The sequence below is a fragment of the Triticum dicoccoides genome, chromosome 6A (genome assembly GCF_002162155.2).
Source record: "Triticum dicoccoides isolate Atlit2015 ecotype Zavitan chromosome 6A, WEW_v2.0, whole genome shotgun sequence".
Taxonomy (NCBI): domain Eukaryota; kingdom Viridiplantae; phylum Streptophyta; class Magnoliopsida; order Poales; family Poaceae; genus Triticum; species Triticum dicoccoides.
This window is the reverse complement of record NC_041390.1, coordinates 587801888-587815341: the sequence shown is the minus strand read 5'-3', so window position 1 is coordinate 587815341 and position 13454 is coordinate 587801888. Positions and strand designations below refer to the sequence as shown.

Genomic DNA, 13454 nt, shown 5'->3' with positions numbered 1-13454 from the left:
CCTTAACAGCCCCACAATAAAACGGCTTCACCAGCCAAAACATCTAAACAGGTCATTAAGACCACGGACACGGCTAGACGAGTTCGGCATAAAAATATCATTGATAAAGGCTTAATAGCCGTATACCCCTGTTCTAGGGGCTCCGCACATGTAAAATAAGAGACAATCAAGCTCAATTTCACCCATTTCAATTTATACTTTGTTTATTTAGTATCACTTTTGTTTGGCACGACCTTTTTTTCAACTTAGTTCCTCTCTTTTACAGATGAACATCGTGCTGCGCCCGTCCAGGATACGGCACAATGGAGACACAGGCGCAGACGTGCAGCAGGGACCCGTTCCAAGGATTCTTTTCAGATTAAGACCCTGCGTAAACCTTTTTTACTGTCTCTCGTTGATACACATCCTCCGGTTCTTCGGTATAATCAAGGAGGAGACTGGCGTCTTGGCATGTGGCCACGTCAGGAATTTTTGCGCGTACCTGGACACTAGGGGCTTATAACTAAGGGCGTGGTTCCGCCCGTACTCATAAAGACCGAATACCTTAGGGAGTGTTCGGCGTCGCGAGTTTGGCCTTATATGCATCAGCTCCGAATCATGTCTTTGGTCAAATGTTGGGTTGCCCGGCTCCTGTGTTTTGCTGCCTTACTTTCCGCTCTATCGGCTAGGGCGGCACCAGCAGAACTACTGCGATTGTGCCCCGGTTCGGCCAGGCGAGCACCTCAATAGAGAAAGTCGTAAACTGACTGTCATGATATAGCGTGAGACTGGTCAACCACTCGATGACTCACCGGAACTTATAGGATTCCTCCGCATTAATGAAGGGCCGTTTCCCGGCCAGGCACATACGGGCCCCGAATTCGGGCGAGCGCAGTCGCCACCAGGGGTTATCTAAGTAGCCTCACTGCCAAGCTCCTATGGCTAAGTGAAAGTGATAAAGCATTATAGTCCGATTGCCTAGTTTGCTGCGCTATCACCTCCTTTGTAGGACCAAGACGTTGGATCAAGTGTGAAAATGCGCCTTCTGCGAACACCCCCGCATTATTTGCGTGGGGGCTGAAGTCGACGACTGCCATCTTTCAGATTTTATATATTTTAAACGGCCGCACAGGAGGTGTTACAATACTTGCAGGCACAAGTATAAAAAGTTCCTACAATTTATCAAAATAACGTTTTACAATCGCATATGCTATTCGAACATAGCATCCTTCGAGCACTGCGTCTCTATTACACGAGCACCTTGCAGAACTTCCTGAAAATAGTGCTCGGCAGGTACTCGGCTTTTGTCCGAATCTCGGGATGCAACAGCGGTGGTCTCCATTTCCGCCCAGTATGTCTTGACACGGGCAAGAGCCATCCGCGCACCCTCTATGCATGCTAACTCTTAATTGCATCAATACGCGGCACCGCACCAAGGAACTGCTGCACCAAGCTGAAATAACTTTTTTGGCTCCGATCTCTCCGGCCACAGGTGACTCATGACGCACTTCATGTCGAGTCCGGACAACCTATTCAGTTCGGCCCATTCGGCCAGACGATCGGCCACTGACAGTGGACGCTCTGGATTGTGGAACTGCGACCAGAAAAGCTTTTCCACTTCGCAATCTTCTTGATCTCGAAAGTGTTCGGTCGCATCAGCAGCATTCGCTGCCAAATCCAGATAGGTGTCCGCCGTACTCCACAACCGGTCTAACGGAGCATGCTTAGGATCACAAAACTTCCTCCGCAGCATAAAGGGCTTTCCAGCTGTGATCTCTCCAGCCTGACGCAGCTCATCCTTCGCAGCTCTCATCGCAGAGCGAGCATCCTTGGCATCGGCAACGGCCTTCTCCAAGTCCGTCTGTTCCGCCCGGTCTTCTTTTTCAAGAAGCTTGCAATGGTCAGCAGCGCTCTTTAGCTTCACGGCCATCTCGGCCATCTCTTTCTTGCTTCGGCAGTGAGCAGCCCGTTCGGTTCCCAGCTCTTCAAGGGCCTTCTCGGCAGCCGCATTACTTTTTTTGGCTTGTTCCTTGGCTTGGGCAAGTTCCGCCCGAAGACTCTCCACGGCGGCCGCACCATCTGCATCAAGCACACACATTGTAAGATACTGGCATAAAGCTCCTCTTACCAGGTGCCGCCCAAGGAATTACATACCTTGTGCCTCGTCAAGCCGCTTGTTGACAAGCGCGATGTCGGCATCTGCCACGTCAAGTTGCCGCTTTAGCTCGGCAAACTCATCAGTCCGGCTAGCCACCGGACACTTTGCCGCCTACGTATGAAGGAGGCATCTTAGACCTGGGATTATGATCCTCTGCGCGCTGTCACTTTTGACAACGCACAGAGTCTCAGGGGCTACTATCTACACAGGGCGCATCTTATTTATGCGCAACTGCCAAAAAGTGTACATTATTTCACGTACCTCAAAACCTGTCAGTAAACTTCTGACGGCCTCGTGCAATCCGCTTTCCGCGGACGAAATCCTTTCAATCACCGTGCCCATCAATGCGCGGTGGTCCGCTGAGATAGATGCTCACCCTAGCAGATTCTTCAGCTCCTCCGACCATGCACCGGACGGTGCCGGACTCGTCCTATGGCCTCTGTCGAAGGCCGGACGCGGAGAACCTTGGGGGGCCATATGACTACCTTCCGCCCCTGCCGGATTCGAAGAAACCCTCCGCGACGACACCTCAGGGTCGCCCGCCTCGCTAGGTGGTACGGCAGGGGGAGGCGTTCCGCTCTCCATCATCTTCGGAAGAAGGTCCCCCGAAGACGAGCTCTGCTGAGAAGGGCTGAGGTCCGAGCTACAAGGTAAAATTTCGGTTAATCTTCTCAGATATAAAGCAAGGATTTCTCTCATCTCTCAAAAAGAAAATCTTTCTCTACTTACGGCTCGCTGGAGGGCTGATCCCCTTGAGGGCATAGTTCGGCCGAGGTACCCCCCGGCGTAGGACCCTCTGACGAGGATTTTTTCCCCCGCTTTGAGGACATGGTCTCCGGGTCTTCAGAGGCGGTCCTCTTCTTCCCCTGAGGAGAGGAATTTTCGGTTCCTCCCTTCCAAACAACCTCCTTCGAGGAGGCCTTAGTTTTCTTGTCCCCTCCCTCGCTTTCCTCTAAAGGCACAATCTTCAACATCCTGACTAGCACGAGATCCGGCCTGGTCTCGGGGAGGGGAGCCAGACACCTGATCAGCTTTGCTTTCACTATCCACTCCTGTTTAAAAGGACAGCTCTTTTAGGGGCAAGTTTATGACAAATATACGGATAGCGAGTCCGGGCACAAGGCTACTTAGTTGAGTATCCGGGCGATTGCAGCTCAGACCTGCGTCCTCGGTCAAATCCGGACACATTGCTTGTGATCCGAAGAACAGTTTATACATCTCCGCGGGCGTTGCGCCCATAAAATGCTGGAGAGCTCGCGGTCCCTGCGGATTAAACTCCCATAGACGAAGGGAGCGACGTTTGCCGGGCAGGGTTCGGCGGATCAGCATGACTTGCGTCACTTTGAACAGGATGAGATCTCTTTCTAAGAGATCCCTGATGCGGCCCTGCAACAAAGGCACGTCCTGGGATGGCCCCCAATCTAGGCCTTTATTGACCCACGACCCTAGCTGCTTTGGGGGACCCAAGCGAAATGCAGGCGGCGCCACCCACTTGGTGCCCCTTGGAGCGGTGATATAGAACCACTCTCGTTGCCATAAGCCGAGCTCCTCTTGAAAAGGGCCCTCGGGCCATGGAGCATCAGCATTCTTGCCTATAACAGCGCCTCCGCACTTTGTGTGCCGTCCCTCGATCATCTTCGGCTCTACTTTAAAGGTCTTGAGCCATAGTCCGAAGTGAGGGGTAACACGGAGGAATGCTTCACACACGACAATGAATGAGGAAACATGGAGGATGGACTCCGAAGCTAAGTCGTGAAATTCCAGCCCATAATAGAACATTAGCCCCCTCACGAAGGGATCCATTGGGAAGCCTAACCCCCGAAGGAAGTGAGACATGAACACCACGCTCTCACCAGGATGGGGACTGGGAATAGCCTGCCCTTGAGTAGGCAGCCTATGCGAAATTTCGCCGGTCAAGAACTTGGCCTCTCTCAACTTTAGCACATCCTCCTCCGTGACGGAGGAGGGCATCCATCGGCCTTGAAGGTCGGAACCGGACATTGTCGAAGGTCCGAAGCGCCTGAAATTTGGAGCCTAGGCTGCTGGAACTCGAGGCGACGGGCGAACTCTGGTAGAGATTGAAAGAAAGGAGTAAGGCCTGGGCCTCTTTATAAGAGGTTGAATACCAAGAGCCCTCCCCCTAACCGTTTGGGACCCGCCTTTAATCGAGGAAACATGCTAACGGGCACGATTGGGTTACCCACGTCCGTATTGACGAGAATCCAGTAAATAAAGGGGACACGATCTCTGCTTTGACAAGACGTGCCAAGGAAACCGCCTCGCAAAATGTGCTGAGGTGGGGGAGTAAAAACGATTCGAATAAAGGCTTGGCCGTAGTGTGATGTCACGCTATGGAATACATCAGCAGATTAGATTTGTGTAAATATTATTCTCTCTATGGCAATATGTGGAAACTTATTTTGCAGAGCCGGACACTATCCTTAGTGTTTACAATCTTTTATGAAGTACTTGGAGGAGGAACCCGCCTTGCAATGCCGAAGACAATCTGCGCGCCGGACTCGTCGTCATTGAAGCCTGGTTCAGGGGCTACTGAGGGAGTCCTGGGTTAGGGGGTGTCCGGGTATCCGGACTATACCATCAGCCGGACTCCTGGACTATGAAGATACAAGATTGAAGACTTCGTCCCGTGTCCGGAAGGGACTTTCCTTGGCGTGGAAGGCAAGCTTGGCGATGCAGATATTTAGATCTCCTACCATTGTAACCGACTTTGTGTAACCCTAACCCTCTCCGATGTCTATATAAACCGGAGGGTTTTAGTCCGTAGGACAACATACAACAATCATACCATAGGCTAGCTTCTAGGGTTTAGCCTCCTTGATCTCGTGGTAGATCTACTCTTGTACTACCCATATCATCAATATTAATCAAGCAGGACGTAGGGTTTTACCTCCATCAAGAGGGCCCGAACCTGGGTAAAACATTGTGTCCCTTGTCTCTTGTTACCATCCGCCTAGACGCACAGTTCGGGACCGCCTACCCGAGATCCGCTGGTTTTGACACCGACAACGCCCACGCCGCCGTGCTCCCCGCCGTGTCGGCATCTGCCAGGACCCCGATTCCAAGTCACATCGATCTAGCCGGTAACACCTCATATCACTTTGCGGCCTCACGCACGGTATTCCCACGGGTGACGCCTTACCATGGCCCGGGACCGTTTGCGCCTTTTGGCTCACGTATATGATAGTGTCGCTAGCATCTATATGCAGAGAATCCGGGCCGACATGGCTAGTCGTGAACCCAAAGCGGCACTAACCTATGGGGACATGCATACATGAATCACATCGAGCATGTCGGTCAGCATCGTGTGAATCCGGGCTGTAGCACTGGGCTAACAGGACTCCGGGAACCCGGGCTGTAGCAGGCTAGGCAGGACTCCGGATGTCACCGCGTGACATTTCCCCGAAGGGACAGCCACAGGAACGAAGTGAAACACATGCCGGCCAGTCAAGTGTCATGAGAAGTAGTGCTGGGCTAGCAGGACTCCGGTGAACCGGGCTGTAGCGGACTACTATGGCTCATGGAAGCACAAGACTACATTTCCCCATAAGAGAGGCTGCCAAGGATAAACAACTAGATTGTCGGATCCCACACATACCAAGCATTTCAATCATACACACAATATGCTCGATATGTGTAAATACAACATGGCATTACAACAAGACTCTACGACTCAAGTATTTATTCATTAGGCTCCGAGGAGCGAGATATTACAAACATGGGTCTCATGACCCAACATTTAGAGCATACAAGTCAAAGCACATGCGGAAGCTTAATATGTCTGAGTACAGACATCTACAAATGAAAAAGGCTGAGAAGCCTGACTATCTACCAGATCCTGTCGAGGGCACAAGATCGTAGCTGAGGTAACAAGCTAAACATCGAAGTCCACATGGAACTACTAGCGAGACTGACATCTCTCTGCAGAAACATAAAATAGGCAAACGTGAGTACAAATGTACCCAGCAAGACTTACATCAGAACTAACTACATATGCATCGGTATCAACCAAGGGGGTAGTGGAGTTTAACTGCAGCAAGCCAGCTTTGACTCAGTGGCTAACCTAAACTATGACTGCAAGTAACTCTTTTGAGATGGCGCACATGAGTCCACATATTCACCATATCAATACACCACTATGGATCCACTTCCGTCTCCCTACGAGAAGGCCATCCATAGCCCTCACGCTTATCTTGCGCATTTTAGAGTATCCACTTTCACTTGTCTATGAACTGTTATAGGCAACCCAGAAGTCCTTTACCGCGGACACAACTATTCGAATAGATGATGTTAACCCTGCAGGGGTGTACTTCTTCACACACGCTCTCACCACTTATCGCCGTTTACACGACATGTACTCGGCAACCTTCAAGCGGAAGCCCAGCGAGGGTGTCGGCCACGGCCTACCTAAACACTCAAGTCTCTAGTCCAGGTTTATCGCCTATCCAGGTTCCATTCGCAGGGAGTCCGCCCGAGGTTTCCACATACGGCCCCGAACAATGTGAACAGGGTTCCCGAGACACCAAACGGGCCCCGGTACACCGTGCCACGGTGTATCTACCGCATCATAGCCCACCCCTAGGGTCAGCGCTACGCACGGCCGCCAACACATATCCTATAAACACCAGAAACTAGTTGCAACTCCTGGACAGAGGACAAGGGTGATCAAGAAGCCGAGAGGGTCCATTGGTTTCGGGCCCAATGCGTGGTAGTAACTGTTTCATGGATCACAAACACAGAACTCAGATCCTAAGGACGGCTTCAATAAGACAACCCACCATGTACTCCTACATGGCCTCTCACCGCTACCTTTACCAAATTGTGTTCACACACTTAGCTCTCAACAGTAGGACATGTTTACACACCTCCGATTCATCCCCGATGAATCAGACCTGACCCAACTTTAAGCAGTAGCAGGCATGACAAATAAGCATGAATGAGTAGGCACATCAGGGCTCAAACAACTCCTACTCATGCTAGTGGGTTTCATCTATTTACTGTGGCAATGACAGGTCATGCAGAGGATAAGGGGTTCAACTACCGCAACAAGTAACAGAGGAATCGTGTTGTCCTAATGCAGTAAAAGAGAGCAGGAGCGGGAGAGTGGGAATGTATCGGAATGCACAAGGAGGTTTTGCTTGCCTGGCACTTCTGAAGATAGTATAGCTCTTCATCGGTGTCATCGAACTCATCGTCGAAGCAACGTCTACTGAGAGGGGACAAATACCGGCAACAGAGAAAGAAACACAATCAATGCAATGCACAATATGATGCATGATCATGACATGGTAAAATGAGTGTGTTGGGCTAATTAATGCACCTACAACGAGATGGGTCTGGGTCATTTTGAACCAAAGGTTCAATCCCAAACTCAAATTATGAATTTAAATAGTGCCTTATAATGTTTTGATATAAACAGCAGGTTTAAGTTGCTTTATCATGCATGAAAATGGTACAGATGGATATATTAAATTTTTCTGATCATTTTTCATATATAATTTATTTCATTTGGAGTTACAGTTGAATTTCTATGATTTTTAGAAGTTTTGGGCCTTTTCTGGAATTTATAAATCATTTCTGATTCATTTTAATTTCAGAAAACAAATACTGCGTCAGCATTGAGTAAGCATGACGTCAGCAAGTCAACTGTGGCTGACCGGGGTCAAACCTGACAGTGGGTCCCGCGTGTCAGTGTCATTAGTTTTAACTAATTATAATTAGTACTAACCCTAGATTAATTAGCCGGCTAGGCCCCACCTGTCATTGACCCAGGGGGGTCAAACTGGGCCCACCCTTGGTCAAACGGGGTCAATCTCGCCGGACTTGGTCCACGGCTCGTCGCCGGCGACGACAGAGACGACAGAGCGGCTCGGGAATGCTCTACAGGGCACCGTTTTGAGCATGGTTTGTTGCTACGGCTTGCTGGCACTCTCGCGCATCTAGTGGTGGCAGCGGTAGCAGCTGGGATGGCCTAGGTTGACGGCGACGATGACTTGTGCGGCGGCCGGCGTTCGGCCAATGACGGGTTGGTTGCTACGGTGCGTTAGCGAGCGGGATGAGGTGCTGGGCGGACTCCACATGGCTTCGGAAGCATGCGGGACTCGATGGTTCGAGCAACAGAGCACGGCATCTAGGTTCCCGGCGGCCATGGCGGACGGCGGCGCTCGGCCATGGTGGGAAAGCTAGTTAGGGGAAGAGATAGACACGGGGAAGAGAGGGGTTCGGACCAGGAGCTCATGGTGGGTCCACGGGTAGGCTCAGCGGCTCGGGGGAGGTCCTGACGACGGAGAATCGACGACGGCGGCCGTCGGATGCAGAGGGAGATGGCGAGCTCGAGGACGACGTCATAGGGCTCCCTGCATCATGTGACTCGGCGATGGGGAAGAGGGCGTCACGGCAGACCTCGGGGATAGCTCGGAGAGGCGAGGAGGTGGCTGTGGCCGTGGTGGTTTCGGACGGCGGCAACGGACGCGTTCGGTCCGGGCGGGAGAGAGGGAGCAGAGGAGAGGAGGGAGAGCAGCGAGTGAGGGGGAGGAGAGAGAGGTCCAGAGCGGCAACGAGGGAAGGATCGGGGAGGAGCAGTGGAAGCAGGAGGTGGAGCTCGGGCGCGGGCGCGTCGACACGCCTCTGCCTACTGGTAGAGGTTGAAGACGGTGGGAGTTGGGCTGGGCCTCAGCCAGAGTGCTGGGCCAGGTGGCTGCACAGGTAAGTTGGCCCAGGAAAGTTTCTGTTCTCTCTCTCTGGTTTTCTATTTATTAATGTTTTCTATTTTCTGCAATTGGTTTTGATTTGATTTAAAACATCAAATCATTTTTGAACTTTCTGTAAATTGTTATGTGAGCTCAGAGAACTAGTCCAAGGTCACAAGCAACTTACAAAATATTTGAACTTTATTTCTTATATAACAGAAATAAATTCAACTCAAATATGTTATTGGTTTAAGTCAAAGGCCCAAAAATAAATATTTCTGTGATTCCAAAAATATTGGTTTGAATTTAACCTCTTACCAATATTTTCACAGAGTAACAGGAACATTTCTTTGGACTCATATGATGAGAATTAAATGTTGATTATTTTTAAAAGGTTTCTGAGGCTTTGAAAATTCCCTCAATTCAAATTTCAAATTTAGACATGATGATCATGCAAGGACAAGCAAAGGCTAAACTAGGGTTGTGACAGCATCGAGCAACTAGCCACTCCTCATCGAGTGGCCTGGAGCGGCGAGTTGTTGAACCACGTGGCAACTTGGGGCGACAACTTGCTCTGTCTCGTGAGGCACGGGAGGTTGAGCAGCAACCTGCCTCGCTTGTATCCGGCTGGCTCGGCGGGCCTCCCAGCTGGCTTGTATGCCAGAGACCTGCACTACGAAAGCCATCGGAAAAGTGGTGAAGGAGGAGATTGGGGGAGTCGAAGGGATGTGCTTCTTGCCCGACGTCTGCCCTTGTTTAAATAGAGGGCGGACGGTAGGAGCTTGACCGGCATTGTGTTTAATGCCGGCCTTCTCATGAACGGACGTGTGGCCGGAGTAGATTTCTCGACTTCCACACGGTGTTGCAACGGGCGACTTCCACACGGTGTTGCAACGGGCGGCACCCTCGGAGCTGTTTTCAGTGCGGAGGGGCACGTTCTACAACGGCAGAGGCAGTGAGAGCTCGCGTCGGCCCTGAGCTTTTTTCAGTGCGGAGGGGCACATTCTACAACGGCATGAATGCATGCAGCTAGTGCCGGGTAGGAGCGCGCACGGGAGGGAGGAGTTTTTTGTGGGCAGGGCGGTCAGAAGCGGGCTTGAGAACGGTCCGGTCTCCCGCAAACGTCCCCCACTTTTTTCACCGGTTTGTGGGAGAAATTGCGTCCAGACCGCTCTACGGATCGATACAGGTTGGCGTTGGATGGCTTCTGCGGTCTGGACAGCCCGATCCGGACGGTTGCGCGCGGTTTACGGGTCCGCCTTGATGATGCCCTAAGTACCAAACTCCTAGCAACTAAGAAGTAAGTCAGTGAGTGAGTGAAGTGAATAAGGGGATCCGTTTTGTTAATATGTGAGGTAGTGGTGCCCTGGTCGTGATATTGAATGGGTAGTGTATATATATGGTTCCTGCGTTTAATCTAGTTCTTGCGCGTTTTTACACTTTCCTGATAAATGGAGCAGACACCAGATTGGGTTCAATTTTGTGCGTAACTTAACGCCCTACCTCCTGTTCCATGTGTGATTACTGGTTGAATTGTACCGAGTCTATTGTGTTAGTGTCGGTCATTTCTTAGGGACTTAGGAAGGGTTTTCTTAAACACGGCCGTGGTGTAAATGTTGTCTCGAACTTCGTATCATTAGTTCTAACTGTTGATTCCATTCGTATCTAATGTACTAGTACATGTCTACATCACAGTCAAATAGTCGCAGTTTGCAAATAAACCGTCACTGATAGGACACTACCGGAATCGCCCCCTATGCCGACGGCCAGGGCCGTCGGCATAGGCCTGAGTCCCGTCGGGATAGGCCTATGCCGACGGCCCCCGTCGGCATAGGGCCGTCGGCAACATATGCGTCGGCACAACCAGGGAGGCCGTCGGCATAGAAAAGCCGTCGGCATATATGATACGCCGACGGGGGCCGTACATCTACGCCGACGGCCCTAGCCGTCGGCAACTATCACGCCTAACGGCGGCCGCCGTCAAGTCTGCCCAACGAATGGTCGCCACGTGGCACCACTATGCCGACGGCATGACCGTCGGCATAGGTGTGCCACGTGGTGACCAGCCGCTGCTCTAGGACCAGGGCTATGCCGACGGCCAGGTCGTCGGCATAGTCCTTCATACAGATCTCCCAGTAGCTGACACGTGGGCGCCTATGCCAACGGCCTAGCCGTCGGCACAATTTTTAAACTAAGCCGAGGCCGTCGGCATAGGTGCCACGTGTCAGCTACTGGGAGCTCACGCTAGCCCTATGCCGACGGCCTAGCCATCGGCATAGTTTGCTTTTTCTTTTTTTTCTTTTTTCTGTTTGTTTTCAGATCAATTCAATTCAAATAGCAGCACATATCAGCAGATATATATGATGGGATAGACATATAAAACACAACGGGATATCATTCGGCACCATCACAACAATATATGCATAAGCATCATCACACACAAGTCTCTAAATGAACATCATCACAACCAACATAAGCATAAGCATATAGAGAAGCAGACAAGTCATCTAAATGATCATCACCACACACAAGTCATCTCAAGCATCATCACCACACAAGGATCATCGAGCACCGCGAAGGTCGTCACCGCCAAGATGGCCAAAGCCCAGGTCGTCACTGCTAGCGGCAGCGCTACCGCCAAGACCGCCTCCGCCTCCACCTCCGCCTCCGCCTCCGTGGATCGGAGTGGTCGGGCTTTGTGTCTCCGGAGTGCTGCGAAGACCACCGCCAATGGTAGATCCACCTGTTCCCTGGATGTTGAAAAGACATATGCATGGGATATATGACTGTGTTGAAAGGCATGGCATGCTTTGGGTGAATAGATTGGGGATGAACTAACCGGCGAGGGGCCAGCGTTCTGTGCCACTAACTCCTCAAAGCTCATCAGCACTGGTTGTGCTGGAGGGCATTGTGCTGGAGGGAACTGAGGACACCTGCCGGCCGCCATATCCTGAAAAGCCTGCTGCATCTGGCTATCCCTCTGCACTTGGTGTTCATAAAGCCTCTGATGCCACGCCATGGTCTCCTAGCGTGTGTACTCCATGTAGGCCTACGGTATGACATGATGGAACTCATAAAACTACTAAATGCGGAAAATGAAGTGAGCAATGAAGATAAGAGGGAAAATACTTACAGATTGTTGCTCCTGAAAGAGGGACTGTGTACTAGTCACTGGCTGGCTCGTGCGCTGGCTCAGACTCGGGTCGATCCGACGAAGCTGTGTGTAGGAGATACTAGGAGTGATCACAGCATCGAGAACCGCCTCCCGACCGTGCTCCTTGGGCCCCATCCTCACCACCGCCATGTCGTCCAGAGGCGCCGCAATGGGGTCAGGTGTGTCAGGATGTAACTTCAGATACGCTTCGGAGTAGGCCTTCTTCCTCCCCGCGGTCTTCTTGCCGTAGTACTTGGGCTCGCCAGGCTTGGGGTCCTTCCGCGTATGGGCGATCTCCCGCGCCTGCATGTGTGAGAGCGGCCGCTTCAGTTTCTCCTCCTCCACCACCAAACAGAGGTTAGTCATACATAAGAAAGTGATGGTAAATAGAAGAAGAAGAATGTTTAATGGGGTTAGTCATACATTAACTGCCTTGTGGAGATAGTGGTTTCGGTTTCCCTGAGCATGTACTCCCTCCGTCCCTCGGTTAGCCTTATTTTTGGTTCTCATAGCCGCCCAGGCTCCAGCCTCATCACACCAAAGATCCACCAATGCCGCCCAGGACTCGTCTTTTCCATAACACCAATTTGGACACACCTACATAATAAAAGCATAATGGCATGTAGGTGTGTCCAAATTGGTGTTATGGAAGCATAAAGCATAAAGCATAATGTACCACAAGGTAATGAAAGCATAATGAAAGCATAATATATGAAAGCATAATGAAAAATCTTTTATACTTACCGCCAAGAACTCGGGCCTCTCCAAGGTAATGCCCATCCTCCGCGCTTCTTCCTTGGTCATCTTCACACCAAGATAGTCGTGGTAGTATGTGGAGATGGCCACATAGCGCACCTCGTACTGCATCTGGCGGGCCTTCTTTTTGCATTGGCGCAACACGATCTGGTCCACTCTAGCCCTGTGCTCCGGAAGAACTCGATAGAATTTCTACAATCATGCATGAAACAAGAATGGAAGAAGCCATGAGTTAAATCATTCATGAAACTAGAATGGACTTGTGCTTCTGAAGAGAACTCACCCAGAAAGTAGTGATCACGGCCTTGGCATGGGTCTCATGGTCCGCGTGGCGGGCCGCTTCCCAGTGGTCCCAGCTCGTGGCCAAAACCCGACGGTCCGGCTGCCTGACTGGATCAGGACAATACAACCCTGGCCAATATAACTTCAGCAAGACGGTGATGAGGCCGTTGGGAATACGGACCCCTTTAGAATATATCTAGTTGCTGCAAAAGAATGAACTATTAGCATGTGACAAGAAAAATAAATAACAACCGGAATAAGCATGTGACAAGCAAAATAATGAACCACTTACTCTTTTCCCGTGGGCTCAATGAGCCACTTATGCTCCTCAGTAGCAGGAACCTGCTTTGGTAGCTTTGCGTTGCCATGCAGCCACCCCTTCTTGTCAACCCCCTTCCCGTCACCACCATCATCCCCG

The 13454-nt window shown here is 51.1% G+C and overlaps 1 long non-coding RNA gene across 1 annotated transcript; it reads right to left on the bottom strand.

Moving 5' to 3' along the window:
* Positions 1 to 12762: 12762 nt before the first annotated feature.
* On the bottom strand, positions 12763 to 13454 carry LOC119314364. The gene is made up of 3 exons (XR_005152286.1): positions 13329 to 13454; positions 13038 to 13239; positions 12763 to 12946 (listed from the first exon to the last, which is right to left on the bottom strand). It is a non-coding gene; the product is annotated as an uncharacterized LOC119314364 (long non-coding RNA).